The 22,800-nt window shown below is 43.6% G+C and overlaps 1 protein-coding gene and 1 non-coding gene across 2 annotated transcripts in view; one reads left to right on the forward strand and one right to left on the reverse strand.

Moving 5' to 3' along the window:
- The window catches only part of LOC136863745 (endocuticle structural glycoprotein SgAbd-8), a 120,884-nt gene that overhangs the window by 76,075 nt on the left and 22,009 nt on the right, over positions 1-22,800 (reverse strand). The window lies entirely within an intron of this gene.
- Positions 17,604-17,675, forward strand: TRNAP-CGG (transfer RNA proline (anticodon CGG)). Its single transcript has one exon. It is a non-coding gene; the product is annotated as a tRNA-Pro (tRNA).

A 22,800-nucleotide genomic window follows, 5' to 3' on the forward strand; every position in this document is an offset into this window, starting at 1 on the left:
ATTTCAAGAACTGAAACAACCTTCAATTAAAAAAAGCGACCGCTGCTCAGATCAAACGCCTGCAGATTACGAGGTGTCGTGTGGTCGGCACGACGAATCCTGTCGGCCTTTATTCTTGGCTTTCTAGACCGGGGCCGCCATCTCACCGTCTGATAGCTCCTCAACGTAGTCTGAGTGGACCTGGAACCAGCCCTCAGACTCAGGTAACCTCCGACGTAGTTGGGAATCGAACCCGGGGTCTCCGAGGAAAAGGCAGCCAAACTAACCCCTAGATCGCGGGGAGGCATATTAGGAGCATTAAGCAATGTGAATGTATTTCAGAAACTGCAACTACTTTCAATTATAAAGATATTTGAGGGCCTTCTGATCGTTACGTGGATATTACCTGAAAAATAAATGGGACCATTACGGACAAGCTTAAAAAAGTCATTTCTTATGTCATTGACCAAGTGAGTTTCAGTATAATGCGTCTTACTTATTTATGTTATATTATTTACTTCTTTCTTTCTTAATCCGTTTAATCTCCAGGGTTGGTTCTTTTCCTCGGACTCAGCAAGAGATCCCACCTCTACCGCCTGAAGGGTAGTGTCCTGGAGCGTGAGATTTTGGGTATGGGTATACAAATGGGAAACAGCACCTGTACCTCACCCAGGTGGCCTCACCTGCTATGCTGAACAGGGACCTTATGGGGGAATGGGAAGATCGGAAGGAATAGACAAAGAAGAGACCGTTAGGAACCATCCCGGCGTTTGCCTGGAGGAGAAGTGGGGAAACCACGGGAATCCACTTCGAGGATGGCTGAGGTGAGAATCCCCCTCTACTCATTTGACCTCCCGAGGCTCATTGGACCCCGTTCCACGCCTCGTACCACTTTTCAAATCTCGTGGCAAAATCGGGAATCGAACTTGTGCCTCTGGGGATGGCAGCTAATCACACTAACCACTACACCACAGAGGCAGCACTATTTGAAATAAAATGTGAAACAATTTGTGTTTCGTTTCAAACAATATGATGAGGATTAAACTGGATTGATCACACCAAGCAGACATTAAATGATATTAACAAATTTAATTGATCTTTTTTCGTATTCTGTATAAGTACCAGTCAACAGGACGTGTAACATATATACACTTAACTTCATTCGGAGGCTTCTTCTCTGGTACCATTATGTTCTTCCGTGCTTTATATATTCCTGCCTGCTATTCCTAAACATCCTTCCACTTCTGTATATTTGTTGATGTTTTCCGTTATTTAAATTATATATAGAGCTGCAGGTACAGAGGCCGCTTGGTAGACCATAACCCTTCGGGGTTCTCGCGCCATGGGTGGGGGTCATTCTTCTATTTCGCCTACCCAGAGTGAGATGTCGTTAGACATTAGACATGTACCTCAGGACCAGACTGAGAGTATTCGAAGGTTATGTCATTCCTTTACCGATGTATTTTCGGAAACTGTTGGTGTTACTGACCTAATTGAGTACAAAATTGAGGTAACGGATTCGATCTCCGTAAGGTTTCAGCCATATAGGCTATTTCCACTTAAGATGAAGGCCCTTAAGGAGATTATAGATCAAATGTTGAAGGATGACATTATTTGACCTTCAAAGTCGGCGTATTCGTCACCAATTTTCTTGTACCGAAACCCCAAGGTGGTACGTCGCACCGACACAGACAGGTCTTATGGCGACGATGGGACAGGAAAATGCTACGACTGGGAGGGACGCGGCCGTGGCCTTAATTAGGGTACAGCCCTAGCAGAAGATGGTTTCAGATCTGTCATTGATTACAGGGCGTTAAACCGTAAGATCGTCTTGCAATCAGTGCCCCTTCCTGATCTTCATTCATGCTTTCGTAGGGCTAAGTTCTTCACCGTCCAAGATCTTAACTAAGCGTACAATCAGATTCCTCTGGCGGAAGAATCCAAATATCTGACGGCTTTCGCTACAGACTTGAATTTGTACGAATACAGCCGCTTGCCTTTCGGGATCCTCGCGGGTGCGGCTGTCCTTACTAGACTACTGGATAGGGTCTTCTCCGACATCAAGTTCGAATATCTTTACCATTACCTTGACGGTGTCGTGGTGTTTTCTGAAACCTTTGAAGAGACGTCTATTTCCTTCTTAGGGCATATTGTGTCGCCCGATAGAGTTTCAATAGAACATTCTAGAGCGCAAGCTATTCGTGACTTCAAGCCACCTAAAGATGTTAAAGAAATCGCTAGATTCATTGGTATGGTGAATTTCTTGAGAAAGTTTATTCCCAACTTCCCTAATAGAGTGGCGCCCCTAAACATACTTCGAAGGAATAGTGTCAATTTCGAATGGGGACCATCGCAGCAAGCTGCGTTCGTAGACCTTAAGTTAGCTCTCTGTAACACCCCAGTCTTAGCTATGCCAGACTTACGTGAGAAAATCATCGTTTAAACCGACGCCTCGTCATCTGCAATTGCTGCGGCCCTTCTTCAAGAGACCGAACTCGAAAGGCGACCTATTGCCTAAGCGTCTAGGACCTTATCGGCTCAAGAAGCCAAGTACTCCATCTATAAATTAGAAGGACTCGCAGTCCTGTTTGCCTTGGAGAAGTTCCGCATGTATCTGGAGCATGTTAAATTTCAGTTAGAAAGTGACAATCAGGCAATTAAGTTGGGTTTTGGCTAGGCCCCGTCGTACAGGACATACTGCCCGTTGGGGTATCCACATTTCTGCTTTTTAATTTGACGTGCGACACATTAGGGGATTAGAGAATATGCTCGCGGATGGGTTACGACGCATGTTTTCTGGTGATGTTGAGTTCATTGAGCAGGAGGAAAGTTCGCCTTCTTCTATTTCCGTGCCTTCTTGTGTTGGTGGTATTTTACTGATGCTCCTATGTTATTCCGTGACATCGTAAAATATCAACGGGAAGATCCAGTGCTGGATCCTATTATGGAAGCCCTTTCTTCTGGGGAACATGTTGTCCCTTATGTTCTGAGGAATGGGGTTCTGTATTTCCCCCGAGGCATGATCAGAAAATGAAGGTTGAAGTTCCAGCTGTTCTTGTGCTCCTGATCTTCAAATACTATCATGAGACCCTGTTAGGGGAACATTTAGGCATTTTCAAAGCTAGAGAAAAAATGAGAGAAATGTTCATCTGGAAGAGTATGGACGGTGAAATCAGGGAAATGGTTAAAGCCTATAAATCTTGCTTGCTTAGTAATCCCACCTTGTCCACTAAGCTAGGGCTATCGTCCTCTCATCAAGCATCTCGTCCTATGGAGCGACTGTAAATAGATTACGTCGGAACCTTTCCTCACTCTAAGGGGAACGGGAACAAATTCACCCTCGTGTGTGTAAATGGTTTCAACAGGTTTTCATGGCTATTTCCGACTAAGCTGGCTACCGCTCAGTCTACAATTTCTTGCCTTAACACTATTTTTGCTTCTTTTGGTCCTTGTCAGTACATAGTCTGAGATAATGCCAAGGCATTCACTTCTAATTTATTTTGCAAATTTTGTTTCGACTTATCTATTTCACATGTCACAACATCTGATTATTACACTCAACCATCTCTTGCTGAGCAAGTTAACCATAATCTTCAATCTGTCTTGATAGCTTTTCGTCATGGAGACCATTCTAGATGGGATACTTCTCTGCATTGGTTATCTTTTGCGTTAAATTCAGGTGTTCACGAGCCACACAAGTTTACTCCTGCTTCTCTTATGTTTAAGTTTGTTCCTAACACGCCGTTGTCCAATCTATGGTCTATCCATGAGATATTGCCAGAGACCATAGATCCCGAGAATATCGGGGACCTGTGGAAGAAGGCCAAAAGTAACCTTAAGGCTTCTCATCAGAGAGATATGATCGTGGACGGAGACCCACCAATTTAAAGGTTGGAGATCTAGTCATGGTGAAAAAAAATCGTTTCTGCAGGCAACCCTGCCCCCACATTTCATGGACCATGCATTATTTTTTATTTCTTAACGCCGGTCACCCTTTCAGTGAGCAATCCAGCCACCGAAATATTTTTTAGGGTTCATTTGTCACAAGTAAAAACTGTATAATACATACTTTTTTCAGTATAGGCCGCCAAATCTTGGCATTGCAAATGTAATTATATTTCTTTCCGTAACTACTCAGAATCTTAAACCATCATATATAAGTTGAACGTTGAGGCCTTCCGCCCTGTTAATATACTGTACATCTATGGTATTATTTTTTTATGTAACAAGCGTTGTACAAACCTTCCCCTTTGGAAAGATTCTGCTTTTTCTTCCGTTTCCCGTCTAGCATTGCCTTCGCCCTGTCTCCAAAACCGAGGCTGCATTCCACACACTCATCGTCAACGCCGCCCGCCTTATCTGCACCACCAACACAAAATATCAGACAAACTCTCTCCATAAAAACAGTCACTGTCGCTCAGAAAATTATTGTTTCAGTGCCCTAATTGTCATCTGAGGCCGTGTCACAACAACTGTCGAGTGTTGCTGGCGCGCGGTAAGGGCCCACCCCATTCTGGTCCAGTCTCCTTCACGACGGAAAACCTGAGCACCATCATTAGTGGCAAAGGCCTAGGTGTGGTTCTACAACAGCCCTCTTCATCATCATGCAGATCTTCAATAGTTGGTCCGTGGTGACAATCACCATGAGTACCCCTCTCAAGATAGCGGGAGAGATGTAACTGAGGATACTCGGGGGTCCGGGGGATCCCACCCTGGCATCGGTAGTGGCGGCCGCTCTTGCCGTCAAACCTGGACAGCACTTACCGGACTTCTACAAGATTATATACACTTCAAGACTTATTTGCGGCGTAATAACTTACAAATGAACTCTCCATCAAGAAACTTTCTGTCTTCACTCTTCAAATTCAAAATTTTCTATAACGTAAAAATTCAGAACTGTGTCAACCGTGCAAGAATCTTAGGGGGTGGAGGTCTGTACCGGAGGTACACCCACCCTGTGCATTTAAAATAAGCGCCTTTAGTAGACCATGTACAGCATAAACATGGAAACTCAGTTTGGAAAAAGTTTGAACATGCATCGACAGATGTCTCTACTATCAACCTAAGTGCTCCCTCTGCTGAGAGGATGGACAATTAAATTTTCAAGAGAAATTTTGTAGTAATTCGTTGATAAAACTTAATTGTTTATCGATTGTTTTTGGTGTTCTAATGTTATCAGCACTTCGATCTCTTCCCGCCAGCCTAAAATTGTAGCCAATAGGAAATGTACATTTATTTAAGTAACCGATCAGGGTTTTTGATATTTATTTGATTGTCCATTGAAAATTGTGGGTGTGTCAGGGCTTCGGCCCAGATAAATCAGGACCTTCCTCTCGGCTATAAAACTGGGACCGTTTGAGCCATGTTGTCTTTTGATCGCTCCAGTCCGCAGTAGAGTGTGTTAGTAGTGGAGGCAGGGGAGAGCTTGGCGTCCATCTCCGGAAGGTCCACCAGCTCAAGGTAATGGCAGACATTTTGTAAGCATGTAATAGTCTCAGAAAGCGAGTTCGAGGGGAAGGTTTCGAAATCCTTTAGTAATGTTAACTTCCATTTCTAGATTTAACATTTCAAACTGTCTAAAGAACTTAATCGAACTTAGGGAATGAAGAGTGGGAACCCTCCTGTATTCCCTTTCAACTTGGTATTGAGGTGACTATGATTTGTAACATTTAAAATCTACCTCTTAATTTGGTAAATGAAAACTTTCTCTCCATCTAGTCACCTCCGTAGTATAGGCTTAGCCTCTGTAACTTCGGGCCATAAGTCCACATAGGGTTTTAATACTGCTCTGATGAATTCCAAAGGAGTGCAAGGGTCGCCTGTAACATTTTGATTTTAACTAAGGCCATGTAGTATGGGTGCGTTAAAGTTAAAGTAAACTTCCATTATTCGTTTCCTTTTTAAATGTAACTGTTAAGCAGATAAGATAGTGAATACTGTTTGGTTTTGGTAAAATGTAGATTGTGCCTTGAAGAGGTCTGGACTTGTAAATTTTGGAGAATAGTTTTCTAGAGAGTAATTTTGTGGAGCAAAGACGCTCTTTCTACTATTATAAATTTTGGAATTCAGTCTCCTTGAGTATTGATTGAAGGGAGCAGTACTGCTCTTGTCAAATTTGTAACTGGGGAGCTACAAGCTCATGTTGTTATTTAATGTTATCTAATTGTTCTAGGAGTTTTTAACATTGTTTCTCGAGCACACGAGCTAGACTTTTGTACCTGAATATTTGTCATTGCTTAGCAAAGTTTAAAATTTGAAGAAAGAAAAAAGAAAAGGCAGAAATAAAAGTACTAATTTTAAAGTTTTTAATTAAAATTAGATCTTTTCTCTACCCATCTATTCATTGTAGTGGTTCCTAGCTCACTTACTTACATTTAAAAACATATAAATCTGAATTTAAATGAAAAACATGAACATTAATGTTCATTAAATAAAATACACAATCGTCGGACCTTGTACTCACACTTAGTTCTTACCTGATTACGTACACATACGTTATTTGATGGGCGCTAGCTACAACTCAAAGCATCAATAAGAGAATGAGAATCTTGAATATCTCTAGGGTGTGGGGTAATAAGCTTACTTTTGACAACATACCATATATGTTCTAGGAAAAGGAGATTATCGTTTTGTTTTCCCATTAAATTTGAAGTTATCTAATTCTACCCTTAAAATGAAACGATAAATTAATTTGATAGAACAAAATATATTCTTAAATTGTTTAGAAAAAATAGCAAGACCTACTGCGATAAATCAGATGAAAACATAAAATTATGACATTACAACTGAAAGAAACTAGGCATTAATTTGAATTCCTCTTGACCGGACATTTAAAATTTATACAATATATTTATCCCTCACTGTTCACTTGACTGTACCTTCAACACTTTGAGTGTAAATACGACGTATTTCTTTGAGTGCTGTAGGTGTATCAGGCCTAATTTGGTGATGTATCATTTTTATTTCGCTGACGACTAAGTATCCATGTGACTGCTGCTTCTCCATCCAGATGACTGACTACTATCATCTCAGTACAGCACTTCTTGGCAAGTGTCTCCATCCATATGACTTCTTGGCAAGTCTCTCCGTTCATATGACTTCATGGCAAGTCTCTCGTTCCGTATGACTTCATGTCAAGCTCCTTCCATATCTTTAACTAACTGACCGACTGAGGTCTCTCCTTCCAATTGACTCACTCACTGTTCACCATCCATTTGACTGACCGACCAACTGTGGCCTCACTCTCCCAATGAGTGACGCTACAATATAGCCAGCTTATATAGACATTAGTTGACACACCTACGCAGTATCCAGAAATAACTATGGTATACTCCCACCCGGCTCCAAATCTTACACACTATGTTGAAATTACCTGGGGAACTCTAGGTTTCTCCAAAAAAATGAGCTCACCGCTAAATGCACACGATGACAGAGAGATGACTCGGCAGTTACGCTAGCAGTATTGCAACATGTGCGTTGCAATGTCAAAAATTATTACAAAGTATATCCATATATGTTATTATGTAGAAAGTCTTACTTTACATGGTAAAATGCTAATATTCACACACACATATATACACAATTTAACTACAATCACGCAAGCGACAATCATTGCAGAATTGAATTGAACAATAATAATAATAATAATAATAATAATAATAATAATAATAATAATAATAATAATAATAATACAATAATAATAATAATACAGAAACAGTAATAATAATAATAATAATAATACAGATATCACTCTGTAATGGGATTTGAACCGTTACAATGCCCGCATCTTCTTTCACCTCTGACCACCACGGTAACCCCGTAACAATTATTATTATTAAAGTTATTCGTCGCATTTCTCAGTGAATGGGAATATCTGACACTTCCTATGCCCAGTTACTAAATTTCTTACTGCCATGCACGAACTTGAATTTGCTAATCCTGTACCTAGGAAAATAGTTTTGTGAGTGGATTTTTACTGAAATGCATGACGGGGAAATTGGTTCTTAATTCGTTCTGTTTTTCTTCAAATGTCCGTTCTGTACCACTCTTGTTAATATTATTGTCTGGATGTGGTCCAATATAATATTCACGTCCACCTAGACCTTTTATTACTTTAAATGTTTACACTGACACTATTAACAACTCATCATTAAACAAGATTAACACGCTTGTTGTTATGTACATATGTTACCAACTTCGACAAACAAAAAACCTTAAATAGTAAAGAAAAGTAGTTCAAGACTCCGTGTCCTTACAGTTCCACTTACATGCGTATGTTGATTAATAAAACTGCTGATATTCGAGATCCAGGAGAGCTTTACTGCTACTAGCACTTTCATGCCCATGATGGTGTGCAATTGATGAGATAATAATAGACCCATTTCTTTAGGAAATCGTAAGTAATAGTGGTAGAAATATGCATGTGCAAATCAACGTGATTCTGCGATGGCATACCGAGCCTATACTTCCCTAGAGCCAGTTCATGATGTGTTCCACGATAGAGTTATCATGTTATCAGTAACAACATATGGCCCAGTCGATCCTCTGACGCAATTCCTGTGATTATGATAATCAAAAGGTAAAGTGTGCAAGACAGAGTTACACTCCTTAAATGAAAATATTCGGCAAAAAATAAACTCTTTCTCAAAGAGAACTAGAAAATGTGATAAACCTATGACAAAAATATGTTGAAAATGAAAACAAGCAGTTTCAGTACCTCCTTTGTCGAGCACATGACTTAAGGACAAAGAAGTAGGATTTGTTGTTGTCGGTCGGAAGCGGACGCTCCGATGCCCATTCACTTACCTCCGCAAACACGGTTCATAGAAAAAACTCTCATCCTACGCATGTCCAATATTAGCACAGATGTTGCCCAAACACAGGTTACCAACGACTTAGCCGTAGTGAGTCACCCGATTCTATACGATCTCCGAAGTGAAACAGCAGTGGGCGTTGTGAATAATAGTTGGGTGACTGCATGCCTACAGAAAAATCTCTCTGTTCACTCGTCCACCTACCCAAACGTTAATACCATCTATATATAAAAATAAAGAGGTTTGACTGTACTTTGGTCAGAATTTTAAAAACTGGTATTTGTTTGATCCGCCTCTGTGGTGTGGTCGTTAGTGTGATTAGCTGCCACCCCCGGAGGCGTGGGTCTGATTCCCGGCTCTGCCACGAAATTTGAAAAGTGGTACGAGAACTGGAACGGGATCCACTCAGCCTCGAGAGTTCAACTGAGTAGAGGGGGTTCGATTCCCACCTCAACCATCCTCGAAGTGGTTCCTCGTGGTTTCCCACTTCTCCTTCAGGCAAATACCGGTATGGTACCTGACTTAAGACCATGACAGCGTCCTTCCCTCTTCCTTGCCTATCCCTTACAATCTTACCATCCCCCCCCCCCCCAGGACCCCTGTCCGGCATATCAGGTGAGGCCGCCTGGGCGAGGTACTGGTCTTCCTTCCCGGTTGTAACCCCGACCAAATATTTCACGTTCCAGGACTCTGCCCTTGAGGTGGTGGAGGTCGGCATACCTCTCTGAGTCCGAGGGAAAAACCAACCCTGGACGGTAAACGGACTAAGAAAAAAAGAAAGGGCCGAAGACCTTCGCTGTTAGGCCCCTTAAAACAACAAGCACAAGCAAAGAAAACGAAAGAAAAAAAGAAAGATATTTGTCTGTCCATCACGTCCAAATTGAGAGGAAAATACCAAATTTCCGTAATATCTGCACGTCTATCTGAATGTATGCTCATCTCGGAGAAACGACTGGGCATAATTTAATTAACAAAGGTATTTAAGGTCGGGGGAGGGAACTACAGTCCAGGCTATAAATCATTTTATTCTGCGCGTGATGAAATAGTACTCATGTTCATAAAAAACAGAACACCTTGAAAGGAAGTTCATATTCACAGGACGTGTTCATTAGTATGTTCTGCAGAAACAATTAGCATTTCAGCCACCTAGGTTCAGTGTGTGTCATGTTGCCTAGTAGGCACAGGGTTCTCCATGGGCACTGATAACTTATTCCGTGCGTGATGACATCGACGCGTATAAGGCGCGAATGGCGTCCTGGGGGTATAGCCATCCATACTGCATTCACCTGGTTCCACAGTTCAGCTTTGGTGGTTGGCATTGGGTCTTAGCGCCGCACCCGTCGTTTCACCATATCTCACACGTTTTCGATTGGCGACAAGTCCGGTGATCGAGCGGCCCAGGGCAACAGTCTGACATCCTGTGACAACAAGAAGGCACGTGTTCATGCAGCAACATGTGGTCGCGCAATGTCCTGCTGAAATATGGCGTCTAGGGTGTCGTGCAGAAAGGGTATGGCTACGGGTCGCAGGATGTCATTCACGTAGGTCAAACTGGTCACAGTGCCCTGGAGACGCACCAACTGTGATTTGTGGTTGTGCCCAATAGCACCCCACACCATGAGACCTTGAGTTGGCGCTGTATGTCTTGTGCGAATGCAGTCGATGTGATGGCTCTCCCCCCTGTCTGCCCGGCTCCATAGCTAAATGGTTAGCGTGCTGGCCTTCGGTCACAGGAGTCCCGGGTTCGATTCTCGGCAGGTTTGGGAATTTTAACCATCATTGGTTAATTTCACTGGCACGGGGGCTAGGTGTATGTGTCGTCTTCATCATCATTTCATCCTCATCATAACGCGCAGGTCGCCTACGGGAGTCAAATCAATAGACCTGCACACCTGACGAGCCGAACTTTTCCTCGGACACTCCCGGCACTAAAAGCCATACGCCATTTCATTCCACCCCCCCCCCCCCGCCCTGCCTGCTGCGAAGCAAAATGCGGCCATTATTTTCAAACAAACGGAACCTGGATTCGTCCAAAAACACTATCCGCTGCCATTCCTGTCCCCAGTGACGTTGTTCCATACACCATTGTAGTCTAGTATAGTTATGCACATTAGTCAAAGGTAGGCAGAGAAGTGGACGACGCGCCGGTAACCCAGACCGTAATAAACGGCGACGGACAGTCACTTCTGTTAGTGTACGATGTGTTATACTGTTCCGCTGTTGCGCCAGACCCGAGGAGGACGCAGATCTGTCCTGCAATGCCATTCGGATAAGGTGTCGAATTTCATGGGGGGTGGTGTGGGTGGTGCGACCAGACCCATCTCGTGTTCTACGGCCTTCTGTGAGCCATTCTGTACGCACCCCTTGCACTGCCGACGCACTTCGTCCCACACGAGCAGCAATTTCCCGGATGGATGCATCACGTTATCTCATGCTAATAATGCGCTCTCTTTCAAACTCACTCATTTGACGGTACGGTTCTCGCATACGTCTGCGAGGCATCTTGCACGTCTACTTAAGTCACACTCTACTTAAGTCGGTTTATAGACAACGAGAGCCGCAGGCACATTTTACCAGTCGGTTGTAGTGCGCCAAGATATCGATGTGAACCTTGACCTGAGGGCCGGCAAGGTTCAAATGTTAATCATTTCTTCAGAACATACTAATGCGCATGTCCTGTGAATATGAACTTCCTATCTATAGTCTTTCAAGGCGTTCTGGTTTTTATGAACCTGAGTGTAGTTTAAGGGAAGGTCCAAAAATTAATTCTAAAATATCTCCGTTATTACTGGTATGGTCGATAAATAATGCACCCTATCTTGTGTGCATTGCGAATGTATTCTTCAACGAAATAACTGAAATATTTACAATTTTGATTTCTTATTTATTAATTACAGTCCGCCTCTGTGGTGTAGTGGTTAGCGTGATTAGCTGCCACCTCCGGAGGCCATCCTCGGAGTGTTTTTCCGTGGTTTCCCCACTTCTCCTCCAGGCAAATACCGGGATGGTACCTAACTTAAGGCCACGGCCGCTTCCTTCTTGCCTGTCCTTTCCAATCTTCCCATCCCTCCACAAGGCCTCTGTTCAGCATAGCAGGTGAGCCCGCCTGAACGAGGTACTGGTTCTCATTCTCGGTTGTATCCCCTACCCAAAGTCTCGCGCTTCAGGACACTCACTGCTCTTGAGGCGGTAGAGGTGGGTTCCCTCGCTGAGTCCGAGGGAAAACCGACCCTGGAGGATAAACAGGTTAAGAAAGGAAAATTTATTATTAACTAGCTGATATAGGCCTACCCGTGCTTCGCTACGGAATTCTCAGAAAGACTGTGGCTTTCCCAACTGAAGTCAACATAGGTTATTACATTGGCGTCAGTAGGAATGTCGCGATTGAAAGCAACGCTATCCTATGAAATACTCTATCAATAGAAAAACCGCACATTTGTTCACTTTTAACAAACAGTACCACGCTGCTGATCTAACAGTCCAAAGTTCCAGAGCTGGAATGTCCAGGCCGCAGACAGCCGTGGAAACTCCTCTGCCATTAATTTCGTTAAGTATGCATGCATATATTGTATTTGCAGAACCAATCTCATCCTCCCCAGTTGTATCCCCATCCCAGACTTTGAAGCTGCCCTTCAGGCGGTAGAGGTGGGATCCCTCGCTGAGTCCGAGGGAAAAACCGAACCAGGAGCGTAAACAGATAAAGAAGAAATAGAACCAATCAGTCCCTCAGTGTAGGGATTGAATAGCTGAAATGCTATGATGAGTCAGTGTGTTACGTAAGCAAAAGCAAAGCAAAGTCATCTCCGTACAGGCCATGAAGGCCCTTGGAGGGGTGGAATGTAAAGGCATCCACTATCCGTAACCTCGGCACTTGATGGGGTAGAGTGTTTAGCTCTACGCCCGGCCGTCTTGGCCCCCAGGAATTAACCTGGTACTCATTTTTGGTGTAGGCTGAGTGAACCGCACGGCCATGTGCACCGCCGGAAGTGGGAATCTCATTTCTTAAATGTTACGGCTTCCTGACGGGGATTCGAGCCCACGTCTTTCCGGACGAACCGAGCACGCATTTACCGCCTCAGCCAGGCAGCCCCTCAGTGTTTTACTTAACAGTAGTATAAGAAAATATATGGACCAGAAGAATGTCATGCCGATATTCAGGCAGGCTGTTTGTTATAGGCCTACACGATACGCATCTGTCGGAGATGAGTGGCAGCTAGGCACCTTCCCCTAAACTACCATTTCTCTCAGCGTGAATAAAGTGATTTATGACCTAGATTGTAGAAACTTATTCCCCCACTTTACATGCCGAGTTTCATTAAATTTTCTTCAGACGTTTTCTCGTGACGCGCATACATACATACATACATACATACATACATACATACATACATACAAACAGACAGACAGACAGACAGAAAGTACGGAAATGTAAAAAAAAGTTCATTTTCTTGTTACTGTGGACACGACTGATACAGAAATAACATTCTTTTTAAATTCTGAACAACAGACACCCCCCCCCTCGGAGGCCCGGGTTCGATTCCCGGCTCTGCCACGAAATTTGAAAAGTGGTACGAGGGCTGGAACGGGGTCCATTCAGCCTCGGGAGGTCAACTGAGTAGAGGTGGGTTCGATTCCCACCTCAGCCATCCTGGAAGTGGTTTTTCCGTGGCTTCCCAATTCTCCTCCAGGCAAATGCAGGGATGGTACCTAACTTACGGCCACGGCCGCTTCCTTCCCTCTTCCTTGCCTATCCCTTCCAAACTTCCCATCCCCGCACAAGGCCTCTGTTCAGAATAGCAGGTGAGGCCGCCTGGGCGAGGTACTGGTCATCCTCCCCGACCCAGAGTCTGAAGCTCCAGGACACTGCCCTTGAGGCGGTAGAGGTGGGATCCCTCGCTGAGTCCGAGCGAAAAACCGGCCCTGGAGGGTAAACAGATAAAGAAGAAGAAGAAGAAGAAGAGACAAAACTCTTATTTTATTATATATATATTTCACCCCACCGTTGATAAATTTTATCGAAGACCTCTTTGTAACAATAGGAATAGTAAATTCTGATGTTACATGCCTCATACAAAAACAAAATGAAATGGCGTATGGCTTTTAGTGCCGGGAGTGTCCGAGGACAAGTTCGGCTCGCCAGATGCAGGTCTTTCGATTTGACTCCCGTAGGCGACCTGCGCATCGTAATGAGGATGAAATGATGATAAAGAAGACACATACACCCAGCCCTCGAGGCAGCGGAATGAACCAATTATGGTTATATTTCCCGACCCTGACGGGAATCGAACCCGGGACCCCTGTGACCAAAGGCCAGCATGCTAACCATTTAGCCATGGAGCCGGACATGCCTCATACAAAACCGCCTGTGAGCGGACATATTCACGACAGGCTATCTAGGGAAGCTATCTCGCCCAGTGAAACAACCTCTGCGAATACTGGCGAGATGTGCAGTAGATGTAGATAACGTTATTGTTTTCTTTCCATACATCTGGATCAAACATATTTTGATAACCTACTGGCACTAGCAGTGGCGGCGCGTGACTTTCATCACTGGGGGTTCAAAAGAAGAAAAAATTGCCTCCCCCCCCCCCCCAACCTCTCCTCTCCCCATCACCGCCAGCTTCTCTTCCGTCGTGGGCCGTAACCTCCTAAACTAATATGACATACGTTCTAGAAATGTGATCAAATACGAGAGGAGCAGAAAATACGGTAGGCCTACATGCCGAGTTTTACCACATGCAAAATAAGAAATAACTGCTTCATTGAAGTCCGCAGAGTCTCGAACAAAGTTCCTTTCAATTGACAACATAGCAAGAGCAATAAATCTATTCTCGGTCATTGTGCTGCGCTAGAAAGTCTTTATTCTCTTCAGGGTAGAGAAACACCTTTCTGCTTCCGATGTCATGGGAATAGTAACAACTATATTTAAAAGTTTTCATTGGTATTGCCTTGCCACTATTCTTTGCCTCAATGATTTTTGAGTTAAGTTTCTCTCCAAAAGGTAATTATTCCAAAGAAGGCAAATTAATAGGTGTTTAGTAAGTAATGATATATTTGGGACAAGACATTAATTGGAATTTGACAGTTTAATGTGACTTGTGGTAGTAACGATGCTTTTCAACACTAGCGCTAGTTACGTGCACTATTCTCTGTTGCCTAGTCAAATTCCCGTAAGGCCAACAGATGGCAGGCACATACCCCAACCCCAACAACACGACTAGCTAGTCTTGAGACAGTGGCTTATTGCGCATGCGTAAAGAACAGAGATCCGTTTCTGCGATATCCTGGTCTTGCCTTAGTGCTGGCTTTCGTCCCCTTGCACCTCGCCACTCCCTTCGCCTGTGTACGGACGGAGAGATCGCTTTTGAAAGGGGTTCATTCCAGACAAGTATCCAGCCACAGACCTTGCGCAGCTCACATGAATTGAAAGCCAGTACGAGTATATTACGGATAGAGGGATTTAGCAAGATATTCGAGATTGACAAGGGAGTTGTGAAAATTACGTAGTTGAGTACAATTTGATATAAACTGGAGGTTCATTGCTCCATTGCGCTATACCAGAAACCGCCAGAAAAGGCATTCGAGCTATTCGAATCATAGTATGGAGAAGTGGAGAGTTTACACACTGAATGGAACACTTCAGTCAACACTGGGAGTGACCCTTCTAAGACCTCCACTCCAATCTTCATCATCATCTGTTTACCCTCCAGGTTCGGTTTTTCCCTCGGACTTAGCGAGGGATCCCACCTCTACCGCCTCAAGGGCAGTGTCCTGGAGCTTCAGTCTCTTGGTCGGGGGATACAACTGGGGAGTATGACCAGTACCTCGCCCAGGCGGCCTCACCTGCTATGCTCAACAGGGGCCTTGTGGAGGGATGGGAAGATTGGAAGGGATAGGCAAGGAAGAGGGAAGGAAGCGGCCGTGGCCTTAAGGTAGGTACCATCCCGGCATTCGCCTGGAGGAGAAGTGGGAAACCACGGAAAACCACTTCGAGGATGGCTGAGGTGGGAATCGAACCCACCGCTACTCAGTTGATCTCCCGAGGCTGAGTGGACCCCGTTCCAGCCCTCGTACCACTTTTCAAATTTCGTGGCAGAGCCGGGAATCGAACCCGGGCCTCCGGGGGTGGTAGCTAATCACGCTAACCACTACACCACAGAGGCGGACCACTCCAATCTTACCTGAAGTAAACACAACAGAGATCAGAATAATACATATCAATTTACAAGTTTATTAGGTATGCGGTGCCGCTAACCATGAAGTATCTAAACTGAATCATCTCTGCTATATTGCTTAGTTCGTCGCAATTTTACTATCTGAATTACGTCGCACCAACACAGATAGGTCTTGGGGGCGATGGGATAGAAAGGGCTAGGGGTAGGAAGGAAGTGGTCGTGGCCTTAATTAAGGTACAGACGTATCATTTGTCTGGTGCGGAAATGGTAAACCAAGGAAGACCATCTTCACAGCTGCTGACACTGGGGCTCGAACCCATATCTGCCGAATTCAAGCTCACAGCTGCGCCTCTAACCGCACGGTCAATTTGATCGGTTCATCGCATGTTGTGTTGTTGATGTTGTTTCTTGGCGTCAGAATATTTGAAGGTGGATATATTTTTATTTTCTTGTTAACTTTTTGTTCTTTCTTTCTTTCTTTCTTTCTTTCTTTTTTTCTTTCTTTCTTTCTTTCTTTCTTAATCCGTTTATCCTCCTGGGTTGGTCTTTCCCTCGGACTCAGCGAAGTATCCCATCTCTATCGCCTCAAGGGCAGTGTCCTGGAGCGTGAGACTTTGGGTCTGGGGATACAACTAGAGAGAAGGACAAGTACCTCGTCCAGGCTGCGTCGTCTGCTATGCTGAAAGGGGCCTTGTGCGGGGATGGGAAGATAGGAAAGGATAAGGTGGAAGGAAGCGGCCATGGCTTAAGGCCACCGTTCGGGCATTTGCCTGGAGGAGAAGAGGGAAACCACGGAAAACCGCTTCGAAGACGGCTGAGTTGGGAATCGAACCCCCCGCCTCTACTCATTTCACCTCCCGAGGCTGAGTGAACCCCGTTCCAGCCCTCGTACCACTTTTCAAAAATTTCGTAGTAGAGTCAGCGATCGAACCCGAGCTTCTAGGGGTAGCAGCGAATCACACTAACCACTACACCACTGAAACGGATTAAATTCGTGGGCACCGAGCTCGATAGCTGCAGTCGCGTAAGTGCGGCCAGTATCCAGTATTCGGGAGATAGTAGGTTCGAACCCCACTGTCGGCAGCCCAGAAAATGGTTTTCAGTGGTTTCCCATTTTCACACCAGGCAAATGATGGGGCTGTACCTTAATTAAGGCCACGGCCGCTTCGTTCCCACTCCTAGCCCTTTCCTGTCCCATCGTCGCTGTAAGACCTATCTGTGTCGGTGCGACGTAAAACAACTAGCAAAAAAAATCGTGGGACTGGGTACAAACATTTAAGTCTTCCATTTATTTTTATTTATTTTTCTATTTTTTTTTTCTATTGGCTGCTTTCAGGGCTGCCGACAGTGGGATTCGAATCCACTATCTTCCGAATACTGGATACCGGCCGCACTTAAGCGACTGCAGCTATCGAGCTCGATCTCTTCCATATTTACAATGAATATTGATTCAAACTAGGACCACCGTTAGTTTTTCCCCAACATAGTCACGAGGTCCAAAGACGTCAGCCCTCTAATCCTAGCCATATCCCATCACCTGTATGGGTTAGTGTAAAATTAAACTGCAAGGAAAGAAAGCATCGGAAGGACGCCTTTATCGAACGGTGGCGTTGTGCAATGTACATGTTACACAGATGGCCTGTTGGTCTAGGGGTATGATTCTCGCTTCGGGTGCGAGAGGTCCCGGGTTCAAACCCCGGACAGACCCAATATTTATATTGTCGTTGCGCCTAGGAAAAGTGCTAGGTAAGAATACATTTCAGCTTAGAACTCTGACCGGAAAGGTTCAATCGTCTAAGACTCAGTATTGCATGACCTATAGCAACGAATTTTCGTTCCAAGTGATACGTGTGCTGCGGGTCAGTATTTCACCCGACAACGTTGTAACGTAACAGTATTTCGAGGCGCAACGGCGATATAACCATACGACAGAGAGAGAGAGCTTCAGTAAGTTGCGAGCTTAGCTACCAATTAACGTCACATGTTTGGAAAATGATTTTGGCATGGTGGTTGGCGACTTAGTTTTACTTGCAAACACTAGTGAAGCTACAGTATGTTTGACTGCGAAAACACTAAGCAATCATTTTTTATTATGAGATACTTCTTAATTTTATTGGTTCATCCTATGTAAGGAAACTTCATAGTATGTTTAGGAGAGAAATACCAAAGTCCACCTCTGTGGTGAAGTGGTTAGTGTGATTAGCTGCCACCCCCGGAGGTCCGGGTTCGATTCCCGGCTTTGCCACGAAATTTGAAAAGTGGTACGGGGTCCACTCAGCCTCGGGAAGTCAACTGAGTAGAGGGGGGTTCGATTGCCTCCTCAGCCATTCTGGAAGTGGTTTTCCGTGGTTTCCCACTTCTCCTCCAGGCAAATGCCGGGATGGTACCTAACTTAAGGCCACGGCCGCTTCCTTCCCTCTTCCTTGTCTATCCCTTCCAATCATCCCATACCCCCACAAGGCCCCTGTTCAGCTCGCTGAGTGTGAGGGATAAACCGACCCTGGAGGGTAAACACATTAAGAAAGAAAGAAAGAAAGAAAGAAAGTTGTCAGCATGGTATTACAATGTTGTGACTGATGAATGAATTCGTTATTAACCCCCAACAAAGCGATCGATATTCGAATCCTGGCAAATGCAAGTGAGATTTTCGAAAATGAAACACACGTTCCAGCGGTGCGGATTTCATATACATCTGAAGCTGTAAATCTCATTGTATATGGCTTACGATTAAGAATCTTGTAGAACTCTAGGCCTAGAAGGAAACCTACTGGAGAGAAGAATGTGTACCAATTTATTATAGCGAATAGTAAATATAGGGGCTGCCTGGCCGAGGCAGTAAAGGCGTGCTCGGTTCACGCAGAAGGATGGAGGTTCGTTTCCCCGTTAGAAAATCGAAACGAGATTCCCACTTCTGGAGGTTCACATGGCCCTGAGGTTCACTCCGCCTGCACAAGAAATGGGTACCAGGTTAATTCCTGGGAGAAAAGGCGGCCGAGCGTAGAGCTAAACACTCTACACCACCAAGTGCCGAGTTTACGGATAGTGGAAGCCTCTCCCAGGGACTTTATGGCCTGTACGGAGAAGACTTTGCTTTACTACGGAAAATCTCACGCTCCAGAACACTGCCCTTGAAGAGGTAGAGATGGGATCCCTCGCTGAATCCGAGGGAAGAAAACAACCCTGGATGGTAATCAGATTAAGAAAGAAAGAAAGAAAGAAAGAAAGAAAGAAAGAAAGAAAGAAAGAAAGAAAGAAAGAAAACTAACGTGCTGTCCGACTCTGTGGTGTAGTGGTTAGTGTGATTAGCTGCCAGCCCTAGAGACCCGGGTTCGATTCCCGGCTCTGCCACGTAATTTGAAACGTGGCGCGAGGACTGGAACGGGGTCCACTCAGTCTCGGGAGGTCAACAGAGTAGAGGGGGCCACGATTCTCACCTCATCCTCGAAGTAGTTTTCCGTGGTTTTCCACTTCTCCTCCAGACAAATGGTGGGATGGTACCTAACTTATGGCCACGGTCGCTTTCTTCCCTCTCCCCTGCCTGTCCCTCCCAATCTTCCCATCCCACCACAAGGCTCGCTGAGCATAGCAGGTGAGGCCGCCTGGGAGAGGTACTGGTCCTCCTTCCCAGTTGTATCCCTGGCGCAAGATCTCACGCTGCAGGACACTAGTTTTGGGGCGGTAGAGATGGGATCCCTCGCTGAGTCCGAGGGAAAAAAATAACCCTGGATGGTTAAGAGATTAAGAAAGAAAGAAAGAAAGAAAGAAAGAAAGAAAGAAAGAAAAAGCAACGTGTTACGTGGCGACTGTCAGCCCATTTCTATATTTTCTAGTAGGGATTGACAGGGATTATCCAAACCAAGTGCGCCATTCCGAGTCCAAATCTCGCAGCGTACAAGAAAAATCCACAGCCAGTGTCGGTGAACATCTCAGGGATTAAATCAAATGTATATATATATCAATCGAATTCACGTATATATACGTGAATTCGATTGAGAGTTCCATTTATGCCAGGCAAATTTTACGGACGTTTCACCTTAAATTCGACCGCAGAATCAGTAAATACTTATCAGCTATGTTATCATATTATTTTATATGCTAATATTATAATCTATAAATAATGATAGTCCGCCTCTGTGGTGTAGTGGTTAACGTGATTAGCTGCCACCCCCGGAAGTCCGGGTTCGATTCCCGGCTCTGCCACGAAATTTGAAAAGTGGTACGAGGGCTGGAACGGGGTCCACTCAGCCTCGGGAGGTCAACTGAGTAGAGGTGGGTTCGATTCCCACCTCAGCCATCCTGGAAGTGGTTCTCCGTGGTTTCCCACTTCTCCTCAAGGCAAATGCCGGGATGGTACCTAACTTCAGGCCACGGCCGCTTCCTTCCCTCTTCCTTGCCTGTCCCATCCAATCTTCCCATCTCTCCACAAGGCCCCTGTTCAGCATAGCAGGTGAGGCCGCCTGGGCGAGGTACTGGTCATTCTCCCCAGTTGTATCCCCGACCCAAAGTCTGAAGCTCCAGGACACTGCCCTTGAGGCGGTAGAGGTGGTATCCCTCGCTGAGTCCGAGGGAAAAACCGACCCTGGAGGGTAAGCAGATTATTAAAGAAAGAAATAATAATAATGAATTAAAACTTAATAACTGTTATTTATTCACAAATATAGAATGCGATGGATAAATTAAATCTGAGGCTCGAATATCCATCAATATTTACAATAATATTTCTTTTAAAGCACTGGTCTAATATAGTCTTCTTCATTTTACTTGTCATAGCTTTCAATAAAAAATATATATATCATCAGCTTCTCTCTAAGCTTTTGATTTTTATAAGTAAATATATAATTCATCTCACATAAATCTTCGTAGACTGGAATTCTTTAAACAAAATTTCCGTCTCAACACAAATTGTTTTTCACATCTCCTAGACCTAGGTTTCTTATTAAAGAACTGAACGTTGAAGAGCTTGTCATGTCAAAAGTAAATATTTGAATGAAATGTTTGAAATGTTTAAAAATATTTCAAAATAAAAAATAAAATATTTGATTTTTATACATACTATGAACGATTATTTTTTATCATATCTTTCATCATATGTCTTCGATTAAATCTTGTTAAGTTAGGCATACACAGAATAAGATCAGATTCAAATATGTAGCTTCCAACGGCTACCTACCATGATATATTTTTAAAAATATAACTAATCGTAAACAATTATATTCGAAATAGCTTCCCTGAAAATACGTGAAATTGCCCTAAACAGATTCAATAGCTTTGTTGTCAGGTTGCAATTATGTCTTATCACCTCATAAAATTCAATCATTTAACTGCAAGTTGATAAGGAATGCCATGGATGAAATTTCTAATTCCTTATTAGTGATAGGCTGTCATAAAGAAGACACTAAGATCGCATATCCTATTAACATCCTGTTATTTCTGCTTAAATCAGTTTAAACCATGTACATAATATGTAATTCTCTTCGAAATTGCCATACAAGTGTTAATTATAGATTATTGGAATTATTTTTGATGATTAATATATGTTATTAACTCACAAGTTTATCACTAAGTTGCCACTTATTACGTAATATGGATTATTCCATAATTAAACATCATTACTACCATTTAATCTAACCTTGATCCACATTTGCGTTACTTAACCATTCATTATTTAACCTTATATGAAAATCCTTCCTCATACGATTTCGCATTTATCATAATTCATCAACTACTTTCTTTTATACAACATTATTCCATCATCTCATATTCCCTTTCTCATATTTTCTTCATATATTTATACTGCATCAGATGCCAGTATTACTTATTTGATTCTACGTAACGCATAAATCAATTCACTTCTCAACTACTTAAAACAACACTTCATGGATCAACAGCAATACGCCTAGCAATACGCATCTCACTTATCCATATATCTTCATTTAACCTATACTGGCTTAAACTTGGGAATAAGCCGTCAATAATTACGAACTCGGTAACCTACGACTTGATATAAACATGTATCACACTTCATTGACCTCCATAAAAGTATAGTTCCAATGCATGGGACCCATGCCAGGATTACTTGATACGAGAAATGGAAAAGATTCAAAGAAAATCAGTATGATTTGTTCTGAGTTCTTTCCGACAAAAATAGGGGGTACGAAAATGTGTGTTTTCTCTATTTCATTTTCATCTCGTAGTGGGCCCATAATCATGAACTGCGTGAGTGTATTACGACTTCTCTATAAAAATGTACTGTAATTGTGCAACATGACGCGAGGAAATATGAAATTGAATATCCCATTACTGAGTAATGGAGATTACGTATTTTGGAAAACAAACATGCGAGCTATTTTTGTACCTGACGATTCATTTGGCTCATCTGGAAAACGCGTAAGATGCATGGAAAACATTGTCAAAGAAATACAAGAGATCTACGTTGGACAGCAGGCTGTCTTTACGTCATAAGTTGTACGGAATACCCGTGGTGACTTGATGAACAAGCATATTGATACCATCATGGAAGACGCCGGACTGCTGCGCGCATCAGGTAAGCCTCTCGAGAATTACGAAATCGTCGCGATGTTATCGGTGAACCTTCCAGAAACATGCTCAGGACTCGTTACGGTGCCCGAAGGTCGTGCCGAAGTGGATTTAACTATGGAATACGTAACAGAAAAAATGCTCGACGAGTATCAAAGACGTGTCGAAGCAGGCAAGTCGGAAAATGGCGACTTAGAGACAGCACTACAGTCAATCGCAACAGGCTCAAGTAAGATTAGTCATCATAATTTTTTTAAAGTTTCGCACAAAGGTGTGAAGAACGAAAAATGAAATAT

Source organism: Anabrus simplex, chromosome 1, assembly GCF_040414725.1.
Source record: "Anabrus simplex isolate iqAnaSimp1 chromosome 1, ASM4041472v1, whole genome shotgun sequence".
NCBI lineage: Eukaryota > Metazoa > Arthropoda > Insecta > Orthoptera > Tettigoniidae > Anabrus > Anabrus simplex.